The sequence below is a fragment of the Marmota flaviventris genome, chromosome 16 (genome assembly GCF_047511675.1).
Source record: "Marmota flaviventris isolate mMarFla1 chromosome 16, mMarFla1.hap1, whole genome shotgun sequence".
Taxonomy (NCBI): Eukaryota; Metazoa; Chordata; class Mammalia; order Rodentia; family Sciuridae; genus Marmota; species Marmota flaviventris.
Genome location: NC_092513.1, coordinates 58691744 through 58718873, shown reverse-complemented (window position 1 = coordinate 58718873; position 27130 = coordinate 58691744). Strand labels below are relative to the sequence as shown.

Here is a 27130-nt window from a genome sequence, read left to right as displayed (position 1 = left end):
TCTGGTCTGTCCCCATAGAAGTCTACAGGCTCCAGGTCCCTGGTCTCCACCTTCCTTTCCCTGCCCTAGACCCAATATGCATGTGTCTCAGGAGCTGTGGCCGGGCCAGGTGTGGGTCCCACTCTCCTCGGGGTCTCTGTGTTGATGTGCGGGGCTGGGTGCTCCTCCACTGTGCCGCAAGACCCATGTGTGGGCGCTTGTTGGCTGGCAGGTGCTTTCAGGTGCTCTTCCTTGGAAGTGAGGCCCCATCAGCCTCTGGGAGGCATTAGACATAGAGGAATTATTCTTTGATCAGGGACTCCCACTGGAGCCCAGGGAGAGCTGTGGGAGGGAGCTCCTTGCCAGTGTTCAGGAGCACAGGGCGGCGGGGGAGAGGGGACTCCCTGGCTCAGTTCCAGCTCACAGACACCCAGAGTGTGGTGCCTGCTCCCAGGCTTCCTCCTGGGCAATGCAAGACCTCCTCGACACACATTAGGATGGCTGCAATAAAAGCCATCAAATCACAGGTGTCGCTGAGGAGGTAGTCTGTGTGCCTGGCTGCAGAGCCTCCCTCTAGCCCTGGATCAGCTGGTTGCCCTCATGCTTCTGCTGAAGGGACTGAGCTGGGCCATTTGTGAGGTGGCAGCACCCACTCAGGTTTTGGGCCTTGTGGCAGGTCATTTGGGGGGGCACAGTCTTTCTGTTCTGTGCTGCACATCCTGCCTGCCCACCCTGACTCCCAGCTTTTATTTCCTGTGAAAGTCTCTCTATTGACATCCACAGGCCACCCAGGGTTCTTCTCACCAGGCAAGTGGCATCCAAGTTGGGTCTGTGCCCATCAGCAGGCTGTTCTTGAGACACTAGTGGTGTGGTGGGCAGCTTAGTGTCTGCTTTTTGAGGTTCACTTTCCAGAGCATTGGTTGGGTGTGTTCCAGGTTCACTATAATACGAGTAGAGAAGCTTGCTCGTGTAATGAAGGTGCTGTGAACATGAGGAAAGCAGGGCCGCTTCATCCCTGTAGAGGGATGCTGTCACTCACAAAGGGCTATGGCTGTTCCTGAGTACCATGGTCGCACACTATTTCACATGTGGGTTGGGCTGGGCCCTGGTGAGTTTGGAGACAAGGTGCCTGGTGTGGACCTTCCTCCAGGGGCATGGGTGGACCAACAGCTCCCTGCTGTGGTGTTGGTGGGCATAGCCATGTCAAATCAGGTTGGACTTGCCCAGCTCAAAGTGAGCCCTTCATGTCAGCAGCACAGGTGCAGTGGAAGGAACTAGTGTGCCCAGGAGTAAGGGAGGGAGGAGGGGCCAGGCAAGGTTGGGGAAGGGTCCTCAGAGGCCATGCTGTGAGATGCTTGGCTTAGGGGTAGCCTTTCAGGCTGGGGCTTGGTTGCTCTTTTCAGGAGGGTGAGACCAAGGACAGGTTGGCTGCTCCTGGAGAAAAAACAGGTGAAATCAGCTCAGAACCCAAAGACCTGAGGAAGCCAGAAGGGAGTGACAAAAATTACACGGCTGCAATGACAAAGGAGAAGGAGCAGAAGAACCGGAAGGCCAGTGCACAAGCTGTCCCCACAAGGTACCAAGTTGCCAGCCCAGGCCCAAGGCACAGGGAGGCCATCTGTGCCTGTTGAGGGCCGCTGGGATGAGTTCAGTCCAGGGGTTGCAGGGGAGGTGGGCTGCCTAGGCCAGGGACTCACACCCTCCTCTCCACTTCTTGGCCGCTTGTGATGGGCAGCGGCCAGGGGTGAAAATTACCAGTAGAGAAAGAGGAGGTAGGCCAGGCCAAGAGCAGTTGGTGACCACAGTGCTTCCTTCTCTCTTCCAGCTGGCTGAAGCCCGAGGAGGGGATCACTGTGCACTTCCATGCCATCATCTGTCGCGACCCCTTGCCCGCAAGGAAGACGCAACTCAGGAATCTTCTTTCAGCAGTTTATTCAGGCCTTTGATATTTCTTCTTCTCTCTCTCGGATGCCCCTCCCAGCCTTAATAAAGCATCTCAAGCCCCAATGCAAAGCTGCCACGTGGAGCTTTCTCATAGGGTGATGAAAAATCATGTGCCAACTCTCCCAAATAAGGAGTTGTTTGTCACAGACCACAGCGGAGCCAGCGCCATCTTGTAATGGCGACCATAGTCTGCAGAAATGGCAGAAGCGGCTCACCACAATCATCCCCAAGCATGTCACCTTCGACCCCGAGCTCCACACGGTGTTCATCAAGGGAGGAGAAGAGCTCGGACGGCCTGAGTGGAGTTACGCTTGCAAGATGTACTATGTTGAGTGAGTCCCGCGGTCCCCAGCCCTCCGAGTGTGTGTTAGAGTTGATCAGTGAGCCCCCAGGGTGGCCCTGCTCCCTGGATGAGTGTGTGTTTGATATTCCCAGCATACATGTCTTCGTTTCACTTTGCTATGGCTCTTTTTTCTGTCCTAACTGGAAACAAAGCCCTGCCCTGTTCTAGACATGCTGTCTTGGTCAGTGTCCGTTATAGCTTTGGGTCTATGTTCCCGGTGTTTGAAACCTCAATCTTCTGAGTTAAGACTTCCGGATAACTGGCCAGTGTCTGTTGATTTGCAGGGACTTACATGAGCACGGGTCCCTCATTGAAGGCAGCATTGTCATTCCCAGGCAGAGCCTGGATAGAGCCATCCCTTACAAGTATGTCCTTCAGCATTGCCAAGATTCCAACTGCACCGTGGAGTATGAGTACATCTATGAGCAGCCGCAGAAGGCGGGCGAGCATGTGAACCGCTGCCTGTATGTCAAGTCCTCCCTCCTGCGCTCCGGAGGTAAAGGGCCTTTCCTGTGGCACCTGTGTCCTGGCTTGGATGCTGCTGTGTGGAGCAGACTGCCTGGTCTGCATGGGTCCTCTGCTGTGCGCTGCCCCTGCTGTGGTTTAACTATTGCGAGAGAGGAAATGGGAAGGAGAGAGGACAAGCCAGAGGAAGGGCTTGGGCAGTGGGCAGAGTGGGCCCCAGGTCCCAGGCAGACTCTGGGACAAAGCAGGGAACAGGGAGCTGCTGGTTGGCCCTTCCTGGAGGCAGCTAGGTGGTGACTGGAAGCAGGACAGGGTGTCGAGAGCTTCCTTGTGGGTCTCTGCTATTTGTCACGTTTTGTTGGTGGCATTTGGGTGGCTTCCACATTTGACTTGCTGAATCCTTGGAAAGAGCCCTCTGCACCACTTCAGGCCCTCTGGCAGCTCTTTGTATGCGACCCTTTCTGCAGCTACTGGCTGTCCTGGCCTGCCTGGGCACCCAGCCCTGTCCTCAGCTCCCCCCAGGGCCTAGGATTTAAAAAAATATATATGTTTTTTCGGCTGACCTCAAGCACCTGGGCTCCAGAGGTCCTCCTGCCTCATCCTCTTGAGAGGCTATATGTGCACCATGCCTCCTGGCTATGTACTTAATATTTAATAACAATAGTGTATTCCGAGGACTTCAGCTTTTAGGCGAGACTGGACTTCATCAGATAATTCCACAAGCAAAGATGGAGTTTCTGCTCTGACAAGTCCCACAAAGCGAGGAGCTGGAGTAGGGTCAGGAGAAGCTCCAGAGGAGGCCATGCCTGAATCAGCATATGAACCCTGGCCAACTGTCACCTGGCAGGGACAGGGTAGAGCTGGGGTGGCTGGGCCAACCAATGGGACAGTAGTGTGCACAGTGCCTGCTTTGGGCCTCAGGAGTCCTGCTCAGCACCTGTCTTAATATTTCACTGCTATTTGTGTGTGTCTTTCTACACATAGGGCTTTTTTTTTTTTTTGGTAGTAGGGATTAAACCCAAGGGCACTTTACCACTGAGCCATGTCCCCAGCTCTTTTTATTTTTTGTTTACAGACAGGATCTCCCTAATTAGTTTAGGGCCTCTGAAGTTGCTGAGGTTGGCCTTGACCTTGCAATCCTTTTGCCTCAGCCTCTAGAGTCGCTGGGATTACAGGAATGTACCATGGTGCTCAGCTACCTCTGACCACCTTATAAGTTTTCTGTCTTTTTTCTTCTCTTTCTTTTCTTTATATTTCTTGCTTTTTTTTTTTTTTTTTTGACAATGCTTGGGCCTCATGCATGCTGGATAAATCCTCTACCCCTGAGCTAGATCCCTAGCTCTTTTAAATTTTGAGTTAGGTTTTGCTAAATTATCCAGCTGCCCTCAAAATTTTGATCCTTCCACTTCAGCCTCCTAAATTGCCTGGAGTACAGCCATGCATCATGGTGCTTGGCTAACCACTTTTGTTTTCTAATTTTTTACAGTTGACGTCACTGGATTTTCTAGGTCTATAATTGTGTCTCTTGCAAGCTGGATTTCAGAGCAGACTTGAATTCAGTCCTTGCCCTGTAGTGGGCACCTGCTAGTATCTCTGTGTCTGCTGGGTAGTCTGCACTGTCCTCTTTGGAGTGGGTGTTTCTGTTCCCAGTAGGTACTCTGAAGTCATTTACCAGAACAGGACTCAGTTGCTAATGAGAGATGTAGTTTGGGAATAAATGTTTAACCTGCGTGTGGTCATGTTTAAAGCTTTTACCAGGCTTTCTGAACTGCATGACTAAGCAGAGACTTGGTTTTAAGCTCATCACTGTGGGTTGTCTGGGATTTCTGTCTCTAGGGGCATGGCCATGGTAGCTGATGGAGTGAGTTCTGATTGCCTCAATTTATCAGAATCCTCTTGTTTTCCTTCCGTTCTTTCATCCTCTGACTGTGCTCCCCAGTTTCCTGTCTGTTTATTTTTTAGTCAGGGCCTCCCTAAGTTGCCGAGGTTGACCTCCAACCTGTGATCCTCCTGCCTTAGCCTCCTTAGATGCTAGCATTATAGACATGTACCACTGTGCCCAGCTACGCCCCTGTGTTTGTCTTCTGGGATGGTGTCTTGGGCTGGTGGGTTTTGAGATCTTAAGTGTGACATTTTTCTTGCTATCACCCATAGACTGGCATCAATATGATGACATAATTTGCACAAAGCCTCCTGGGACATTCCAGAAATTTCAGAACTTCTTCACTAATAATATGAAGAAGGAGCTGGTGAAGGGGAAGAAGATAGCAGCCGAGATCATGCTGGGCCGCATCTTCAGCAACCTTCAGACCTGGAACCTCGTCAACCTGCAGAAATTCTTCACCTACTTCCGGCAGTTTTATTCTGTTGTCCAAGTGCCTATGATTTACGAAGGGAAAGCACAGCCCTGGCACAGCCTGGGCCTCGAAGAGGAAGAGGTATCAGGCTTCCCCCCCCCCCCCCCCCGTCACCAGCAGCTCCCGTGTGGGTGGGCAGGGTCCCCTGACTACTACCGGTAAGGAGACCCTGTGACTGACTGGGGCAGGTGCCGAGGTGGGTGGGCAGGAGGACCTTTCCTTTCCTTCTTTTCCTGCTCCATCTCTTGGGAATCCCCTGCCCCCATGTCCCTTCTCCTGATTGCACCTCTGAGCCTCACTCCCAGCACTGATCTTGAGTTCTTTCAAGGTCTAGGCAGAGATGAAAGAAAGGGTGGAGCCCATCATTGCCCCTTCAGCCACACTGTGGCTTGGAGACAGAGCTGATGCTCTCTGTGTTCAACATTGAGCTCCCAGGAGCATCCAGGGTTTTCCTAGACCCACCTCACTGCAGGGTTTGGGACTGAGCATCCCTGTGCTTCTGCTGTCCCAGAACCTCAGTGTGCCTGGGAGTTGGGGAGGCGAGGGAGGTGGGACCCTCCCCAGAGCTCCCCTGCCTCAGGGCTTTGATCCCCAGCCCAAGAATCCTTCAGCCTCTAGGGCATGCACTCCATGGTGCCTCTTTTTTCCCCTGCATCAGGTGAGAAAACACCTATGGGAGTGTTTGAAAAAGCAGATTAAACCGGTTCTGGAAGGAAGAAGTGGGGACGCCCTGCCTGAAGGCTGGCCTGTGAGGAGCAGAATGAGGATGGGCCTGGTCCTCCTTTTCCTGGTGGAAGATACCAAACTCTGCTTATCTGAGGGTGACCTGACCTCACTGTGCTCCATCCTCTGCCCCAGCACCTGCTCTCCAGATGTCCTACACAGTGAACTCCACCACATCCTGGGCACATCTGAGAGGTATCCCATGTTTTTGTTTTTGTTTTGTTTTGTTTTGTTTTTGTCAGAGGTTTCATAGGCATTTATCATGATTTTTATCTGATTACAGAGCTAAGTGCTTGTTAGAGAAAGGCTGTGCACACACTGGGAAAAATAAAACCACAGTCATGTCACCATTTGCACCTGTCATTTTCCTGGCATTGTTTCATTACTAGTGTTGTTAAATTCTGTGTTCTCCTGAATACCCTGACTTCAAAAAACTTCAAATAGCCAGGCACCACGGCAACACTGTCATCCCGGCTACTTGGGAAGTTGAGGCAGGAGGGTTGCTTGAACCCAAGAGCTTACAGCCAGCCCGGGCAACTGGAAAAAATAAATGAATATAAAATACATGACAGAAGTGCTCCTGGGAGGACCTTCCTCTTCATGCTCAGCACGCCTTAGCACTGGGGCCCAGGCCTGCCTGCAGGTGTCACCTCGAAAAGCTGCAGAACCCGCAGGGATGCTGTTCCTGCTGTCCCACCTGTGTCGGTAGCTCTGGAAGCACACTGCCCCTGCTGGGTCAGCCATGGCCTTTTATGTGGTTGGGGAGACCTCTTCTGAGCTGCTGTGCTCGGACAATCAGGGTCTCTTCTGCTTCTGTTTGGTTTGAGCTTGGGTAAAATCAGGCAGCCTTTCCTGAGCTCTTAGTGCCTGTCGGTTTCCTAAGTTTTAAAGACCCAGGCAGTTGCTGTGCCCTCTGTGAAAGAGAGACATTGGTTAGGACATCTACAAACAGCTGTGTGGGGGTGTGAGAGAAGGAAGAAGCATCTATTTCTGTGCCTGTGAGACACACACCATGAGTTGTTCCTTTTAAAAAGTGGCTTTGTAGCTGGGCACAGTGGCACATGCCTGTAATCCCAGTGACTCAGGAGGCTGAGGCAGGAGGATTGCAAGTTTGAGACCAGTCTCAGAAACTGAAGAAACCATGTCTCAAAATAAAAAAGGCTGGGAATATAGCTTAGTAGTAGTGTGTCCCTGGGTTCAATTCCCAGTTCAAAACAAAGAAAAAAGTTTGCTTTGTGTTTAGGTTCACCTTTGCCAGACTGCCTGGTTTAAACCCTAGGCCCTGTGTAAATTCTTGGCTGGAAACCAAGGGCCTCAATACCTCAGCTGTTGTGTATGTGGAAATGACACCCGTGGGAGTTTGTTGGGATTCATGACATTCTGGTGCACTGGGATGGGGTCCAGGGAACTTGTCCCCCTTGCCACCCTATGTCTCCTGATCGGGAACTGGGTTCAGGTACGCCACTTGCTACTTCTGCTGGTTGCCCTCCTGAGACATTGGACCACAGGGCAGGTCGGACACAGCCAACCACAGGTCACATTAGGTCTTGGTTCCCTTCCAGATGGCAAGAGTACTTGGTCAACCTGTGCCAAAGGTGCATAGACGCAAGAGTCGTCGACTGGCTGGGCATCCTCCCTGTCCTGCACTACTGTATGCAGCTGGTTCCTCCAAGAAAGGACTTTGTGAGCCAGCCTGAGGACATCTGGGCTGCCCTTAAGGGAATCTCCTTCTCTCAGTTTCAGGAAAAATGGCTAAATGAGTAAGTTGTAAAGCTGCATTTATATAAGCGCATCTTGGAATAATGATTCTTTAGCACTTTGCCACTGAGCTACATCCCCAGTCCTTTCTTAAATTTTCAATTTTTGAGACAGGTCTTGCTAAGTTGCCTGGCCTGGCCTGAACTCATGATCTTCCTGTCTCTGGAGCAACTGGGATCACAGGTGTGGCTACTGTGCTGGGCAGTCTTTCTCTTATGACTGTATTAATGTGTGTTTACTCATTTGTGTGACAGACACTTAGCACCTCTGTGTGTCCCAGGACACAGCCCCACATATGGTAAACCTTAGTTCATGATCTTGCCTCTGACCTTGCCTTTTACCTGAGGTGAGGGGTGGTGATTGCATTTTTGCAGGGCTGGAGCAAGATCCTCTTTTTGCTGGCCATAAGGCTTAGGCCAGAGAACTGGCCAGGAGAAGCAGAGGACTTCCACACTCTCTGCTCTCTAATTGTGAGAATGGTGTGCTGTCCTATAGGTGGGAGGTTCAGGCCTCCTGGAGTGTGGAAGTCTTGGTGGGCAAGAGTACAGAGATAATGACCATGGGCTCACTGGGCCCTACAGTGTGTACAAGACAGTGGCCATCCAGTGGGGAGAGGAACTGAAAATTGGAAAAGTCACTGTTCCTGAGATGTGGATGCACAGAGCTTGCTGAAGGCTGAAGAAGGAGATAGGAGCCAGTTTCTGTGGACACTCAGATTCTGGCTTCTGCCAGGGGTACTGTGGCCCTTCTGTCAAAGGATTGAAAACTTCCATGATCTGAGTCTTGATAAGCTACAGCAAAGCCCTGGCTCCTCTCCCTCATGCTGCATGGCCAGGGAGGAAATAGGGGGGTGAAACCCACAGATAGCCCCAAACATGAGGAATTTAGTAAAGGACCTTCAGAAAAAGTGGAACATGTTCTGAACAGTTGGGAAATTTCAGAAGAGCATTGGAAACCATGGGTATTAAGAAAATTGCCAAGTCGGAAGGCCACAGATGACACCTGGAGGGCAGAAGGAGACTATTTTTGATGGCTCAGCAGCCACCTGGAGACAGCAGCGGGAAAGGGGCCCAAGAACCAGAGGACTGGGGACTGGGCAGTAGAAATGTCATGCTCACACAGAGAAGGAGCAGAGGGGAGAAATGCAGAACAGAACTTCTGAAGTCTGTGGGTGAAAACCAGGTGAGCAAAGAGGAGAAAGAGGCCAGAGGAAAGATGGAAAGATTGTGCTGGGTTTCCCAGAACAGAGAGTCCTGCCTAAGACTCCCCAGTACCTAAAGACTCCAGGGAGGACAGGGGCAGGCCATTCACATCCGGCACAGTCATGGCTGCTGGGCACCAAAGAAAGACTTTCTCCAAGGCAGCTGGAGAAAAGACTCAGTGAATCCAAGGGACTGTGGAAGGGTGAATGGAGGAAGGAGAGGTGGCACTCATACAGAGTGCTAAGCCTTTGCATGGAGACAGGTTCAGTCACATGCTGCAGCACAGACCTGTGCTGAGGACATTGAGCTAATGAACCAAAGCAGACCACAAAAGGACAATTACCATGTGATTCCACCCATGAGGTCCCTAGCGTCCTCACACTCAGAATAGTGTGGCTTGCCAGGGGCCAGGGAAGGGGAGTTAGTCTTTAATGAGGATAGAATTTCAGTTTTGCAAATTGAAAAAAGTTCTAGAGTTTGGTTGTGTGACAATGTGATGTCATTGACACATTGCAAATACTGGAAAATGGTTGAAATGCTAAAATTTAGGTTATGTTTACTACCATTTAAAAAAAAAAAAAACAACAACTAACTTTTAAGCCAGGTGTGGTGGTACATGCCTGAAATCCCAGAGACTTGGGAGGCCAAGTCAGGAGTATCATAAGTTCAAGGCCAGCCTGAGCAACTTTAAAATCTCAAAATAAGATTTAAAAAAGGGCCATGGATGTGGCTCAGTGGTTGAGTGTACCTGGGTTCACTCCCCATTACCAAAAAAATAAAATCATAATAATAATTAATTTTAAAAATCTACTGTCTAACGTAATTCTAGGCATGATTTCCTGATTTTAGCACTGTTGTATTTTTGAGACCAGGCCATTCTGTGTGGTGGAGGCCATCCTGTGCACTGTAGAATGTTGAGCAGTGTGCCTGACCCCCACCTGGAAGGTGCTGCTGGTCTTGCCCCCTCCCCAGTTCTTAAAGGCACATGTGTCTCCAGGTATTGCCAGGGCCCCAGGGTGGGGGAGGGAAGGGCTTGAACACCCTTTCCCTCACTGAGAACTGCGCTTCAAGAGGAGAAAAGGGGACTCAGAGATGCAAAACTCCAAGCTAAATAAATGATAAAATGGAATACTAAGCAATATGCATTCCACCAATTTAAAAAGCTGGCTGAGGCCCTGGGTTCCAACCCCAGCCCCACAAAAAAGAAAAAAGTCAGAGCGGGAGTTACAGAGGAATAGGTGGAGAATCAAATCCAGTCACCAATCAAGAGTCTGAGAGGAGGAACAGGCAAATCTGTACCTCTGTGGAGCTCTGTGCCTCCTTTCCAGGGCCTGGTGGAGCAAATGGCTAGAGAATGAATATGGTACAGACATTGGGGAGAAAGCTGCAGAGAAACCAGACCCAGGTGTCACCCAGGGGCTTTAGTGCCCCGCATGGCAGGACACACGGCCTTCTCAGGTGTGCCTGTGGCACATGGAGCAAGACAGGCTGCATTCTGAGCTGGACCACTCTCAGTAGTAGTCCAAGGGTGCAGGTTCCTAACCACAGCTGAGCAGATGGCTCTCTGGAAAATCCTTACATGCCTATGTGTTAATGGAATGCTGCTTCTACCTCATCTCGAAGTGAGGAAAGGTTTTTCAGAGAAAACATGGAAAGCACAACCTACACAAGAAAAATTGTAGGGGGCTGGGCTGCACTCAGTGGCAGAGGCCTGCTAGCATGGGCGAGGCCTTAGGTTGCCCCTCAATACCACACACACAAAAAAATTTAAATCCAATTTAAGAGAGAAATATAAAACTTAAAATAAATCTGAATTAAACATGAAAGCAGCCTTTGCACTCATTTCCACACACAGATAACTGCCATGTGTGGAGTGTCCTATCCCCTTGCCCTCCCCGTCCACTAGGAGCTAAATAGAAATGATTTTTTAAATTTATTTGTTTTTTTAAATTTATTTATTTTTGTTATTTTTAAATTTATTTATTGATTCATGCCAGGGATTGAAACCAGGGGTGCTTAACTACTGAGCCACATCCACAGCCCTTTTTTTATTTTTTTATTCTGAGACAGGGCCTCACTGATTTGCTCAGGCTGGCCTTGAACTTTCAATCCCCCTGTCTCAGCCTCCTGAGTTGCTGGGATCACAGGTGTGCCATACACTTGGCTATTCTGTTCAGTTTTCATCTGATTCACTCTGTATGTCTATTTCCACATGATGATGCATTGATATCATCATTAAAATCTGAGCTTTCTGGACCTTCCCAGCTTTGCTTTTCCTTGTCTTGAGTCTGTTCAGTGCTCTCACTGCTGCCCTGGTCTCTGTCCTGGTTTCTTCATTCAGGAACCAGTTTCTTAACTTCATGGAGAGGAAGAAGCAGTTGCTGAGTATGGATGAGTATCTCTTTCGATCCTGGTTCAGTTTGCTGCCTCTGGGAAGCCTGGTTCCCTATATGGAAAACTCCAACGAATACTTGAGTCTCATGCCTGCTCGGGTCCTGGACTGTTTCCTAGGGACTCACTACAGGCTGCAATGGCTTCAGAAGATCTCAAAGATCTCAGAAGATCTCTTGGAGGTTTGTGGTTGGGAATTGGGTGTCAGGTCCTTGCTTAGCAAAAGCAGGTTACAAACTGAACATTGAGTGCTTATGGGTCTTCTGTCCTGAAGGGCAGGTTGGTGGAAGTGCTGAGAAATAATAAGAAAATTGTTGAAATAAGAAATCACTATTTCTTAGGGTGAAAGTTTGACTTTCCAAAGTTGATTCTTGTTTAGTAAATAGAGCACAAGAGAACAGTAGCCATTTGTTAGATATGAGTATTAGAAGGCACTCTGGATGTCACACATTTTATGCTTACTGTCTTTCTTTTTGGGGTAAAGAAAATGGGATAAGCACTGAGATGTAGCTCATGGCAAAGCACTTGCCTTGCAGATGCAAAGCCCTGGGTTTGATACCTGCTTCCAAAAAAAAGAGAGAGAAAAAAAGGAAAAAAGAAAATGGCATAAATTATAGTGTGCATTTCACTAGTTGAAAATGAAGTTTGGTCCTTGAGCCCTTCAAGGCTTGTATACAGGGAGAACAGGATGAGTCCCTGTGCCTTTCTCCCTTCTTGGCACAGACATCTGTTTCCTAGTTGGACCTTTCATATTTCCCTTTCTTTTTCCTGCCCTAGCATGTTGAGAATGTTTTCAAAATGCTGATGCACCTCATGGACATCTATCAGGATGTGTAAGTAGAGCAGCTGGTGCAGCCCCTTCGTGTGGGCTCCTATATGGTGTGGGCCACCTGCTGTCAAAGTGGGAGGGTGGTACACCAGCAAGTGCCCCAGTGTCTTCTGCAGTTGCCAATCCAGCCATCCATGTTTTCTCCTCCTCCTCCTCCCCTCCCTCCTCCTCCTCCTCTTCCTCCTCCTCCTCTTCTTTTTCTTAAAGGAAATCAACAGGGCTGTGGATGTAGTTCAGGGGATGAGCACTTGCCTAGCATGTGCAAGGCCTGGGTTCAGTCCCCAGTACCAAACAAACAAACAAACAAAAAAGCAAATAACAGCTCTTGGGTGCTGAGATTTTGCTTCATTCCCATCAGACCTTTTGGCCTTTGTGTAGTCACTTATTTTTAAATGATCATTGTCATAGTACAAATGTATGTGTCCTGCATTTTTTAAACATTTAGTTCTACTTTTTTTGTAAGTTGGGCCAATATAAAACAAAAATCAAAGGTAGCCTTGCAGAATCATTTACTCCCACACCTGTGAGTAACCTTTGCCACCTGGAGGAACAGCATGGGAAACACAGAACAGGAATGTGCACCAGGGACCTGTGTGTTCCTGAAGCCTTTCAGCACTGCTGGTGCTCCCCCCTCTAAGCCCCTGGTGTGTCTGGACATGGGGCATAGCACAGGGTCCCCCTGTGTGGCAAGCCCCTGTGACTTTGCAGGGTCCTTTCTCATATCACCAGGCTATCAGTCAGTAAATGTGAAACCTGGTCATGCCAGGTGGAAGAAATTCTGTGCTCAGTGCACATTCTTCTTCTAGCACCCTCCCTCTCATGTCCCTCTGAATTTTTCTCCAAGTGTATATCATATTTTAATGATTAGAAATATTCATCCCTTGAGGTTTTTTGAATAAGGGAATGTATTTGCAAATATTTTATCTTGCTTTTGATAGAGTTCCAACTGCTGAGCTAAGATAAAGGAACTGTGTTCCATTTTTATCTTAGTCACAGCTTTAAGACCTATTGTAATGATAGTCTGGAGGAGAACAAGTAAATGCCTTACTTGTAGGTCATTTATTTTAAGTAAATAATTTATTTGCAGTACTGGGGATTGAACCCAGAGGCTCTCTACCACTGAGCCATACCCCCAGCCCTTTTTATTTCTTATTTTGAGATAAGGTCTTGTAATTTGCTGAGGCTGACCTTGAATTTGGCCATCCTCCTGCCTCAGCCTCCTGAGAAGCTGTGAGTACAGGCATACTTGTAGGTCTTTTAAAGGGAAGGGACTGGTAATTGATAATTGGTATTGTTTTCTCATTTCCCAATGACTTCACTGATCTCTCTGGATCCTGGTGGGTAGGATTCTTGAGAAAACCTCGTTTGAGTCCTACTTGACTGTGTGCCTGAAGCTCCATGAAGCTGTCTGCAGGATCACCAAACACCTGAGGTTTTACGAGATCCCCACCTTGTCTGCTGAGATCATTTGCAGAGTCATTGGACTTAGACCTCTGGAGGTGAGTGGGATTTATGGACCAAATGTCATGCCCAGCAGAGGTCTGGGATTCCATGCAGCCCGATTTGGAAGGGAACTAAGGGAGTTCTGGGATGGCTGGATTAGACAGAGTGGTCTAGTCAACTGTCAGGTTTTCATTTGGCATTTCCTACATGCTGGGTTCCATTGTATGCAGACTACACACTTTGCCCCTGGCCTCGCCAAGAAGATAACCCCTCCATTTTCCTAGATTCTATTATTCACAGAAAACTAGAGCCTGTTTACCCCCCCCAAAAAAACACAAGTCTGTGCCTTGTCTTCCCCACCAGACTCTTCCCTTCATGTAGCAACACACCATGGCAGCAGAGCCCATGTCCTGCTGCCCTGCTCAGGCCCCTGTGCCCCTCAGCGTGCAGTCATTCTCGACCTCATGTCCCAGAGGGAACCTCACTCTGATTCCTGCCACTGGAGCTCGGCTGCCCCTGGCCCTCACACTCTGTTCTCTCACCTGTGTCTCAGGGCTGCTGCATCAGGAGCTTTGAGTTGCTGTGCAGCTTCTCTACTGTGGGTCCTGAGCTTCCACTGTGGGTGATGGAGAATGGCATCTGTGGGTGACTCATTTTTTTAAACCTTTTTGCACATCACCTCAGACCTGTGACATCAGGGATGGAGATGGTCAGGTCTACATTTTCACCTGATTCCTTTCAGCCTTTCTTCTTTAATATACCACAGACACACTTTAAGAATTTCTTTTTTCAGTACTGGGGTTGAACCCAGCAGTGCTTAACCACTGAGCCACATCCCCAGCCTACTTTTGTATTTTATTTAGAATCAGGGTCTTGCTGAGTTGCTTAGGGCCTTGCAAAGTTTCTGAGGTTGGGTTTGAGGTTTTGATCCTCTTGCCTTGGCCTTCTGAGCTGCTAGTATTACAGGTACTAAGAATGTATTTTATTGATAAGGTGTCTGCTTTCTCCTGAGTGGTACTATTTCATCCATCACAGGTTGGTGCCAGATCCCAATAAATGGTGCTTCGAAAGTTTGTCAATTATTTAGGGCTTACTTTTCTGCAGAAGGAAGTGTCCTCATTGTTGGTTGGGGTCCCAGATCTGTAGTTACAAATATTCTACCTGTGCTGCAAAAACAAAATTTTTGCTTTGCTAAAATTGACCAAAGCAAAAACATGCCTGAGCATGTGGGAGCCTCCTGTCAGGTGGTCATCTGGGTGGCTGCTGTGAGGGTCAGAGCACAGTTCAGGGCCCTGCTGCTTGTTCAGCCTCAGGGTTGTTCCTGCAGTTCATTTATTGACCACCTCTGCCCAGCCCTGGATGACACCTGGATGGGTCAGTGTGTGGCCGGAGCCATTCTTGGAGTTGGTGGAATGCCTGAGGCCCAGTACAAGGGACATACATGTCCTGATGAGGCATTCAGATTGTCCTGGAAGATAGGAGGTGGCAGACCCAGGTTTTGTGCAGCCCTCAGGGCCTCAGGAGAGGCCTCTCTAAAGTGGGGCCTGATGCTGTAGCTGTGTGTGCTCCCTGGCACCTCTGGAGTGCAAAGAGAGAGGGGCTGAGGAAGGGTTGGGTCACCAGAGGCCTTGAGCCCCTGAAAGGTTCTGTGGGTATGGTGGTGGAGGTGAGGAAGAGAGAGACAGTGGCTGTCCCCACAGAGTACTTATGGGGAAAGAACTGGTCTGGCTTCCTGGCCAGGAGAGTGGCTGCTTCATATTCCCTTCATATTAAGGGCTGGAAGTTTGCATGACCTACTGGTTTAGGGTTCTCTGGAAGCTCTCTGTTCATGGGTGCATTCTTCTCACCCAATCTGGAGAAAACACAGGGCTATTGTGTGTGCCTCCGATGGTGGAGGCTCTTGGTGAGGCAGAGTCTACTCAGGGACCTGTAACACCCATACCTTCTCCCCTCCTCTCCCATGTTGCCCCTTTCATGGGAGCCCAGGGTACTGGGGAAACGACAGTGCTTATGTCAGGTGGGCTTCCAACAAGCATGGAGCTAGAAGGTGGCTCAGGTGTGGGGAGCAGCAGAGTAGAGCTGGTAAACCTTCTCTCATGTGCCCACAGGATGTGACAGAGGACTCGGGAGCCGCAGCCAGGAAGGGCTCACTGGAAGACATCTTCCAGAGTGTCCTGGCCACCATGAGATCCTGGCTGCGCACAGTGTTAGCAAAGAGCATGCTCCGGAAGGGTTCAACTGAACTGTTTACATACCCCGAGGAGATCCAGGTGAGCTTTGCCTGAGGCTGCAGAGCCTCCACGGGCAGCAGAGTGGGGAGTCACACAGCTGTGTCCTGTCACCAAGCACCGGACCAACAATGCCTTGGTCTGGAGGCCTGGGCTCATCCTGAACCTTACCTTGGGCCCTGGTCTCTTCTCTGAGGAAGGGACATTGCCCTTTGCCCAGAAGGGAGTCATTGACTCTGGTAGATTGTGATGGGGCGCAGTCACACTGAGGCAGGGGTTGTGAGTAGGACCATCAGGCTCTGCTTCAGGTCTGAGGCTGCAAGCCAGCTGTGTGGAACTGGAAACAGAAGGCCAAAATGACAGGAAGCACCTTTAGCTGGCAGCTGAGTGAAGTCATTTGACAAGACGGACTCCTCCTTCAAAACCTGGGACATGAGGAGGATTCCATAATAGTCACCCCAGTGCTGGAGAAAACAGCTGAGAGATGGTGGGATCCAGGAGCCTGAGTCCCTACAGGGCTGCAGGGGAAGGAGGTAGAGTGGGAGGTCCTGCCCACTCCAGGCTTGCTCTCCAGCCTGGCTGCCTTTTCCCTGTCCTGGAAGTGGAAGGTTGTCCCCCTTGAGCCACAGTTTTCCAGGGAGACTGTAGAACCTGCTTGTGGTCTTAACACAGAGTTGGTGGCAAGATTTATTGTGATATGAGGCAGGGGTACCCCAACTGTATGGACTAGGGTAGCCAAAGGGCCAGAGGGTTTTTTCATTTCAATCAAGGACAAAAAAAATCCTCCCCCAACTGCTTTGTGAAGTTTGATACCAACAGACTGAAATCCCAGGAAAACACAATTGTATTATTAAATATTATTCCAGGATTCTAAGTAGTATAATCCTCAGGTGTTAAGCATGAGTGATGGGTAGCTGAGCAGCCACTGACAAGAAAGAATGATTCTAAGTGCAGTAGTAATGATAAAAACATGAAATTTATTAAACATCTACTCTGAGGTGGTTGCTGTGGTTATTCCTGTTTTTCAAATAAATTTACCAAGGTCTGAGGAGATGAATGTGCTGTTGGTATTGTTGGAAGTCAGGATAAGGGAGTTAAGGAATAAGAGGGAGAAGAGCTCTGTGGTATAGAAAGAGCTAGAAATAGCAGTAGGAACTCATGATTTAGACAGTTGCCAGCTCAGTCCATCAAGAGTCCTGTGGCAAAGGCACCCTGGGACCATGAGCACCTACAGAAATAATGATGCCCTGGGACCTGAGCACACCCACATGCCATCATGCCTTTTTTTTTTTTTTTTGTACTGGGGGCTGATCCAGGAGCACTTTACCACTGAGCTACATCCCTAGCCCTTTTTATTTTTTATTTTGAGGCAGGGTCTTGCTAAGTTTCCCAGGATGGTCTGGAACTTGTGACCCTTCTGCCTCAGCTTCCTGAGTAGCAGGGAATACAGGTGTGCACAACCCCACATGGCCCAATCATGCCTTCTAACTCCCATTCCCACCACACAATTCTGTTCCTGGAAGAACAGCCACCTCCATGGGTCAGTGGGAGATGCACAGGTGGGCCAAGAATTCCTTGTGCTGGAATTTCAGGAAGTGCTGAGGCTGCAGGCCCATCACAGGGATAGAGTTAAATGCATGTGGTGATCCAGACTCCTCCTGGGAAGGCAAGAGGACTCCATGTGAAGTCTGGGGTTGCCATGGTGATCTGCTGTTGCTAGCTTTTAACTTTTGACAACTGAGTGGTAGTCACGTTTATGATGGCAGAAACAGGGTCAAGAGAACATAGAAACCATCTGGGCTACCTCTGCAGAATTTTTGTAAGTCTAAAGTTATTCTGTATTTTTTAAGAAAAATGTTGAAGATGCTCATGTTAGCCAAATCTGGTACGATTTGATTATTAAAAGGCAAAATGATAGGAATGGATTAAAATTCATTGATAAACAAAGAAGAAAAAGATAAATAATGCACTTCTTATTTTTCTTTTGAAGAATGGAGCTAATAAATATAGAAGAAATAATTGCAATAGAAAACTGTCACTCTGTAACCAAGGTATAATAGCTGATGCAGGCAGGTATCACCCAGGAATCCTGAGATTGGTGGGGGTGCCAGGAGGGCACAGGATTTCCAGTGTCCCACTGCAGAAGCCTTTATAGAGGAGGAAAGATGACTTTCACAGTGAAGAAATCTGGCAGATAAGCCTTAACCAAGGGCCAACCTCTCTGTCAGCCCTGGTGGAACCAACAGGTCTCATGGGCCACTTGGTCAGGCTCAAGGTGTTTGGCTGGGCAGCTGTGGCAAGTGCAGATGTTTGGCCACACGTGACCTACACTGAGTACATTTTTACGTGGCTTGGCTTAGTAGTGTCCCAACCAAACCATTGTAATCATGGGAAAACTGTGAGCCACCTGGATCAAGAGACAGTCTACAGAATGACCTGAACTTTTCAAAATTGTCAGCATCAGAAAAGATAAGGCCAGGGAACTTCTCTAGGAAAGAGACATGACCAGTAAATGCATTGTGTGTCCCAAGTGGACCCTGGATCCAGGTGTCAGGTGGACATATGGAGGCATGTGGGCAGGAGCAGATGATCCAGGCCCCTGTCCTCCTAACATTGCCTGTCCTGAGCAGACATGGTATGTGGACAGATGTCTACCTGGGCTTGGAGACTTGTTAGAATGCTGCCTTCAAGTGCTTTAACAAAATCCTGCTTCTTTTTTTTTGTACTGGGGATTAACCCAGGAGCATTCAACCACTGAGCCACATCCCCAGCCCTTTTCTTCTTTATTTTTTTATTTAAAGACAGGGTCTTGCTGAATTGCTTAGGGCCTCACTAAGTTGTTGAGGCTGGCTTTGAACTCGTGATCCTCCTGCCTTGGCCTCCTGAGCAGCTGGGACCACAGGTGCCCCCATGCCTGACTGTTGCTCTCTTATCTGCAGGATATCCCTGTGTGGTGTTTACTTGTCCCTGTGGCTGTCACTTAACATGTGGATTTTGCAGGTCTGGCGGCGGCTGGTGGAAATAAACTTTTCTGCGGAACGTGGCTGGAAGGAGTCACTGCTGGGGGACTTGGAAGGGAGGCTCAAGCAGGTACCAGACATCAGGACATATTAGCATGGTGATGGATAAGCCCAGATCACTGGCAGCACCCAGGGCTATGAGCAGTGCACAGCGTGTGCAGGCCCTGGAATCTACGCCAGCTTTGTATTTCTGTTTCTGATCAGGACTTTGCAGTTTGACTACAAAATGTGACATTCCTGAGAAGAGCTGGGGAATGGGATTGTTCAGTCACTGGGGCCCTAGACATATGTGTCCTCAAGCCCTCCATATACAGGTGTTCCAAGGGACCTGCTGGTGGCAGGGGCCTTATTAAACACAATGACATGGAGAAAACACACACAAAAAAATGCCCTTCATTTTGAATGAAGCCTTGTAACCGAGGAAAACTGATTTCTCTCTGAGTGTTTTATATGGACCTGGTCAAATGGACATTTTAGCAAAACGGAAGCAAGGAAAAATGGCTCATTTTTCAAAATTTGCATGTTTTTGCAAGCTGCTTTTCTGGCTGCTTTTTTTTTTTTTTTTTTTTTTTTTTGCAGCATGGGAAGAGTCTAACTTGGTTTCATCTATGCTCCTCTGTGAAGGGCAGGGAGGACATGCTTAGTGTAAGGCAGGGAGGAGGGGAGTCAGAACAACCAGGTGTTCATACACCCACCTGCCTCTGTGTTTGCAGGAGAGGCCCCTTTCCCAGATCTCTGCCTTCTGCAGCCCTCAGTGGGACGCCGCTGGCCTCAAGGACAGTGTGGCCAAGAGCTTTGAGAAGTGTGTCATCAAAGCTGTGAGCTCTGCCTGCCAGGTGACCAATCTCTTCTTGAGAAACATGCTTGGGTTCATAGCTGCTTGCTGACATGGCTAGCTCCAGGCCCTAATTGCTTGCCAGTTCCAAGGCCTGTGCTGACCAGGATTGGGTCCTTGGTGCCCCCTCCCTGGCTTGGACCTCATGCTGTGATCCAGTGTTCTCTACCCACTCCTTGACATGCAATTTGGCTTCCTTCTATAGAGGCAGCCACACACCCTGTGTAACCACAGCGGTGTTACAAGCCTTGGTGCAGATGATCTGGTGGGCTGGGCCTCCATCTGCCCATTGTGATCCTTGCTGCTGGTTTGTTTATGACCTGTTCAATATTTCCCAGTAGATATGCAGGAAAAGACTCCAAAGATTGACAAGACATCTAGGGAGGCTTATGAAGTTCAATAGACTCCATCCTTGTTGGGGTAGAGCACTTGCCTGGCATGTGCAGAGCCCTGGGTTCTGTTCCCAACAAAAGGGGTAAATGTTTCTATTGGTTCACTAAGCTTTTGTTCTGCAAAGTGTGAAGATGTTCTGCCTCAGTGCATGTCAATAGCAGTCCCCATACAGTACCCATGAGGCTCCCATGGTCCTGCTCTATTTCCTAGTGGACAGTTCACACTCTGTACAGACCTCAGCTTCATTACTGGCCAGTAGATTCCTGAGAATTAGAGGTCCCTTCTTCCAGGGAAACAGGCTCTCATCTTTTTACATAACTAATACTTTCTAAGGCTATCATTCGTTTTTTGCTCAGTGCTTTAGTAACATGGTAGCCACATGTCCTGAAACTCATCCCTGGAAGCCAGGCTTGGGGGAATGGTGTGTTTCAGGTGTGGGTGCTATTACCACAGTCTACCTGACAACATTCTCATCAGCTCAGAAAGAAAACACAGCCCTTTATCTGCTGTGTCTGCCCTCCACCATGCTGGCCCCAGGCCCCTCCCTAGCAGCACCTAATCTCCCTTCCTCCTCCACAGACTACTCAGGCATCTCAGGAATGAAATCACACAGGCTGTGGCCGTGGGTGCCTGGCTTCTTTTGAGTGTGTGTTCAAGGCCATCCATTCTGGAGCATCTGTCAGTACTTTGTCCCTTTTCATGGCTACATGTTGCTCATCATATGGATGCAGTGTGCTTTTATGTTCCATTTGTCCTCTGGTGGACATCTGGGCTCTCCCTGACTGATGGCTGTTATCAGTCTGCTGCTGTGATCCTCCACACATGGGTTTGTGTGGATGTGCTGTTCACACTCTCTACGCCTATGGTGGAGTGGCTGGATCACTTGGTACCTGTGAGATTTGAAGGACTGTCTGGCCCATTCCCACAGTGGCTGGACCATTTCCATGTCAGCTGCCAGCCTCGGAGGGTCCTGACTTCTCCACACCCCCACAGCCTGTGCTCTCAGACCTGGGAAGTACAGTCTTAGGTATAGGATAGTTTCTCAGGTGACTCTGGTGGCTATGACCTTGGGCACCTTTTCCTATGTTTATTGGTTATTTCTGCTTTCTATGTCTTTGGAGAAATGTCTGTTTAGATCTTTGGCCCATTTTGTTCATTTGGGCTCTATGTCCTCCCTTGATTGTGGCTTATGAGAATTCTTTGGCTAATCAGATGCAAATCTCTGGTCAGATATGTTATCTACCAGTATTTTCTCCTGTTCTCTGGATTTTTTTCACTCTTGGTGATTTCTTTAAAAGCACAGAGGTTTTTAACTTCTTTTTTTTCTCTCTCTCCTTTTGTGGTAGTAGGGATTAAAACCAGGGATGCTCTACCACTGAACTATATCCCTAATCCTTTTTTTTTTTTTTATTTTGAGACACAGTCTCACAAAGTTGTCCAGGTTGACCTCAAACTTGCAATCTTCCTGCCCCAGCTTCCTGAGTAGCTGGGATTACAGGTGTGCCCCACCACTTCTGGGAAGGTTTTTACTTTTAGTGAAATTCAATGTTTCTATTTTTTTTCTTTGTTGCTAATACTTTTGACATCAAAGAATCTTGTATTAAATCCTGGGTCGTGAAGTTTTACCTGTGTCTTCCTCTAAAAGGTTTTTGTTTTGTTTTGTTTTGGGCACTGGGTGTTAAACCTAGGACCATATGCTAAACAAGTGCTCTATCAGAGAGAGACCCCTTCTGAAAGCTCTAGAATGTTAGCTCTTAACATTAGTCCCCTCTTCTCCATGATAGGAGGTAGGAGTCCAGGTACATTCTCTTGCATATGGAGATCCAGCGTGTCCCAGGCCATTTGAGGAAGGCACTATACTTCACCCCTAGAGGGATCTTGGCACTCTTGTCAAAAATCAGTTGACGCAGTCCTGAGGGTTCACCTCACATCCATCCGTATCTCCACTGCCATTTCTTTCCAGTAGGTCATAAAATCAAGAAACATGAGTTCTCCTGATTTTTTCTCCTCTTTTGGCATTGTTTGCTCTTCTGGATCTCTTGGGATTCCATATGTATTTTAGAATCAGTTTGTCAATTTCTACAAGGAAAACATCTGGGATTCTGACAGGGATGGCTTTGAATCTATAGGTTAGTTTGGGGAGTGTTGACCTCTTAACAATGTCACATCTCATGGTCTCTGAACCTGGAATGTCTTCCCATTTATTTTGGTTTTTAATTCTTTTCAACAATGGTTTGCAGTTTTTATTTATTTTTTTTCTTTTTTATTGATTTATTTTTATTTGGTACATTATAGTTGTACATAAAAGTGGAATTCATTGTGATATATTCAGATGTGCACAGGACAGAGTTTGGTTAATTTAATGTTGTTCTTCCCCTTTCCTATCCTTCCTATTCTCCCCTCTCATTCCTTTTCTTCTAATATTCTCCTATTTTTCAAAAGATCAACCCTTTTAATTTCTTATTTCTCTCTTATTTCATTTTATAATTAGGTTAAAATTACAAAACTAAATCACTATGACAGCTTTAGAATGGCCACAAATTCTTTGCAACTCTTTTCACTAAGAGGATGAATTGCTTTCCCCAACCCTTGAATCTGGATTGACATTAACACTTTGATTTGACTGAATGAGGAGGAAATGTCTGTGAATTCCAAACCTAGGCCTCCAGAGACCTTATGAACAGACCAAAAAAGGAGATAAGAAAACATGTGGAGATCCCTAAATTGGGAGATGTTGCATAGAAGGAGGTAAACTATACATCACTCAAATTGCCTTTTATTTAGTTTGGCACAAGACTGTGATGTTCCATCAAAAAAATATTTAGCATACTTATATATGTAACCATATATACATATATGGTCTATACAGATCTATGACATAAATATACTGATATATGTCACCAAATTTTTAGGCAAAGTAAGTTTCCAAACACTTTGGAGTAATTCTAATAGCAAGAATTTGGCTAATCCAAGATTATTCTTCTCCAGGTTAAAAAATTCAAGTAGTCTATAAAATATTCCTCCAAATGTAAGGCCATTTTCAAAATTCTTGCTACTCTTTTTTGCATCATGTACTGAGAGAATTTCACTTATGTTTTATGTTTCCAGTTCTGTTCTCTTGAGTGAGTTAACTGAAAGGTTTGCAGTTTTTAAATGTAAGGTTTGCATTTCTTTTGTGAAGTTTACTCATAAGTGCTTTATTCCTTTGCTATTGTAACAAATTATTTTCTCAATTCTGTTGTTGGATTGTTCATCACTAGCATATGGAAATAGGGCTGTACCTCATCTCCGTGTCCTGCAACTTTTCAGGCTTGTTTGATGACTCTAGTGGGGCATACATGGGAGAGTGCGTCTTCTTTGAGTTTTCTATATAAGATGACTGTGTTATCTTCCTACGAGGATAGTACTTCCTTTTCAATCCCAACACCTTTTTTTTTTTTCATTTTCCAACATAATTACCCTGGATAGCAACTCTGGGACTGTGAAAGTGGTGAAATTGGCCATCCTGTGTTGTTCTTGGAGTTTTGTCTGATACTTATTCTGTGTGTATTAAAATGGCTATTATTTTGTTCTACTGGTAGGATGTGTTAACATTTTTGTGTGTGTATGTGGTACTGGAGATTAAACCTATGTGTACTTTATCTCTTTATCCCAGCCCTTTTTATTTTTCATTTTGAGACAGAGCTCACTAAGTTGTTGAATCAGGTCTCCAACCTGTGATCCTCCTGCCTCAGCCTCACAAGTTGCTGGGATTATAAGCATGTGCCACCACACCCAGCTTATTAACTGATTTTTTATTTTAAAACATCCTTTTTATACATGGGATAAATCTGCTTCATAACTTTTTATGTGTGGCTAGTTAATGATTTTTCTATCCTTTCATGTCAAAAAAGTATCTTGTTGTTAGTTTACCCTGTGTTTTTTTCTGACTACTGAACATTTTTTTGCAAAATTGTGAACCCAAAGAAGAAATGCATTTTGTTTCTTGGTGAAGCATCAGAAGGAGAATTGGATTGTCTATGGTGCTTGAGGGTAGTCTTTATGAGAATCACAGCTCAGGACATAAAATACATGATATAGTAAAAATGATACATGATACATTTAAAATAGTCATGTTTTAAAATGTTGCTCTCTAGTTTTAAAAGTTTTCCTCATCTTGTTTTTGGTATTTTTAATGACAGGCAAGTCTAAGAGAAATGCAGATGTTGTCAGTGAGCTGAGATGGTGTATGACTTGGGGTTGTGGGGGTGTGTTCATGCGTGTGCAAGCATCTTCAAATCTCTGGCACCTCACATAAGAAGCCAGGCCACAAGGAAATGGAATCACTCTAGGAAATTTTAAGCATTTTATGTTTTTTCTTTCTTTTCTTTTTGCAGTACTGGGGATGAAATCCAGAGAATCCAATAGGCTAAGCTCCCCACTTACTAGGGGGTAGCCCAACCTCTCTTCTGTATTATTATTTTTTTGAGGCACTATAAAACTAGCTTCAGTAGATTTCTGAAATGCTCTTGGGTGCTAACTTGTGTCATTAAAAAACAAATCAGTAAAATCTTCTAAAGTCCTCTCTTTTCAATTCATTTTCTTTTAGTCTCAGACTAGTGTCCTGGAGGGAGTCTCTTGTCATGATTTGCAGAAATTTGGCAGCCTCATGTCTGCTATGATCACCAAGTCCTGGCCCAGGAACAACAGAGTGGCCATGGAAGGCCTGGATGAGATTCTTGAACATCTGCTCACGGGGCCAGATGTGAAGCAGCTCTTCAAGTTGTACAGTGCGTATACGGCTGGTTGGGGTTGCTGTCCTTCCTCAGGCAGAACAGGGCAAGGTACTTGACCTGATCCTCAGCCTGCATGTGCTGAGATTTGGTAAAGGCAGGATGGACAGAGGTGCCCAGGCAGGTGCTAGGCATCTGGTGTAATTAAGAACATCTAACAGCAGAACCAGAGTCTGCTGAATGCCTGCTGGACATGTGCTCCTGGGGGGACACACTTGAAGCAGCCCCTCTTAAAGTCCCCAAGCCCCTTGATTTCCAGATGAGAGAATAGAAGTGCCCAGGACACGTTGCTTACCCAGGGTGTTGAAGACTTACTGTCTCCAAGATAACAAATGATTAGAAATCAAGTCCAAGCCCAGCTTGCCTCCCTGTGAAGCTCACATTTTGAGACCAATATTGATAACTAACAAAACATGAAGTGACTCTTCAGCCATCATCTTCCCAAGTGTCATGCATTGCCCTGGAAATGATGGTGCAGGTTTATGTGTAAATTGCTAGATTCAGATCCTGTAGTGGGAAAGCACTGGGTGTGGCAATAAAAACCCAGGGCCAATGATTGTCTCAGCCAAACCAGCTGCTCTGTTCTACACCAGGACATAGGCAGGAGTAGTGTGTGGTCCTGAACGGGCCACAGCAGCCTGCTGGGGAAGAGTACACTGTATTACACTCTGCATACTCGGCAGCACGCAGTTAAGGCTCCTCCTTGTCTTTTCCTGGTTCATGGCTCTGTTCCTTTTATCACTGAGCAAAGTCCCCTTGTCTGGATGTTCTTGGGTTGGTTAATTCTCCCACTGAAGGTCATCTCAGCTGCACTGTGTGTGTGTGTGATGCTGGGGATGAACCAGGGTCTCGTGCTTGCTAGCCTAGCACACTACCACCAAGATGCACCCCAGCCCCCTGCTATCTTTGTTTTTAATGGTAAAGATAAACTTTGTCTTCTTATAATACTATACGAGCCTCATATTACTGTGAGATAAATAATCTGGCAGTTAAAATAGTCATGTTTTAAAATATCATCCTCTAGTCGCTCCAAAAGCTCATGTTCCAGGTTTTGATCCACAGACAAGATAGGCAGAGCATGAAGCTGCAGCATGGATCTGCCTTTTTCCTGGGTGCTGTGCAGATGCTTCCCTGCACCCATCTAGTGGCCTCTGATGTGAGCTTGTCCTGTTGCAGTTTATTTTTGTACTACTGCAGGGTTTCTCAGGACAGGTGAATTTCAAAAGATATCATGTGTAGTCCAAGAACTATGTTCACTGTAACGTGGGCTCAGGCCTTCAACCCTGAGCACTGTGGTTCTCCTGGCTGATTCTGTCCATTGGAAGGGTCTCCTCCTCTCAGTCAGGAGATGCACTAGGGTAAAACTTTAACCTCACAGGTATAGGCATAGCTGAGTGGGGCGTCAGCACATCTGGAAACACCACTGACTGCTGCAGGCACCCTGTGGGCATGGGGCTGGTGTGAGGTTCTAGCTGCAAAGAGGTGGGAGGGGCAGGGACTCACTGCTCTCCTTACCTGATTAGGAATGGAGGAGAAGCTGTTAGCCAACATCACAGAGGACGCCAAGAGGTTGATGGCTGCCGCCAGCTCTGTCTTCATGAAGGTTACTGGTGACATCCTGGATGGGCCCATATTGTTCAGACGTTTGGAGCTGATCCTGAAGCACAAAAGTCAGTTTCTGGACCTGTGGCAGTTAGGTGAGCTGTGGCCAGGCTGGTAAGAAGACTGTGTTCACATGTGTGCTGGCTGTCCTCCTCTATGCCACCAAGTGGAGGGCTTCTTGTGCTTCTGGTGGTGACTGTGGGGCACTCCCAGGGAGAGAAAGGGATGCCGTGAAGTTTGTTTCCTTTAGCCAAAGGAAACAAACAAACTTTGTCATTGTTTTCCAGAGACAGAAAGTTCTTCATTCCAAGAGAAAAATTGTGACATGGAAGAGACACTGAACTGGAGGATGGATGAAGTCGTGTTTCTGAAGAGAGAGAAGAGACAGGTGGACAGCCTCCTGAGGCTGTGTGGGAAAGTGAAGCACCTCGTCCAAGGTACTGCTCCCGCAGTCACGCTGGACACCCTTGAGAGCTGTCACAGGGACGAAGCAGGCCACAAATAGTGGGGCCTTTTTTTCAGGGAGAAGCTTTTAAAAAAACATTCTTGACCCAGTTTTCAATGTGTTTGCCTGGGGAAACACCTTCCCTTGTACATTCTTGTTTGTGTGCCTCCATACCCTTCAATGTCCCTGATTTCCCAGTGTCAGTGTCCTATGCTGGCTTCCCAAGGAGGGGAGGTGTAGATCTTTCTCCAGTCTGTGCCCTGAACATGAGGCTGCTTGCTGCTTTGTCACTCCCAGTGGTGTCCTGAGTTACTGGTACCTTCTTCAGGGTAGGGCCTTCACCATGGTGTGAACACAGGATTCACAGGCAAGCCGTGTGGTGGACCATGGCCACTCCACGA

The 27130-nt window shown here is 47.4% G+C and overlaps 1 pseudogene; it reads left to right on the top strand.

The window, feature by feature from the left end:
• Positions 1-1026: 1026 nt before the first annotated feature.
• Positions 1027-27130, top strand: part of LOC139702161 (E3 ubiquitin-protein ligase RNF213-like) — a 38868-nt pseudogene continuing 12764 nt past the window's right edge.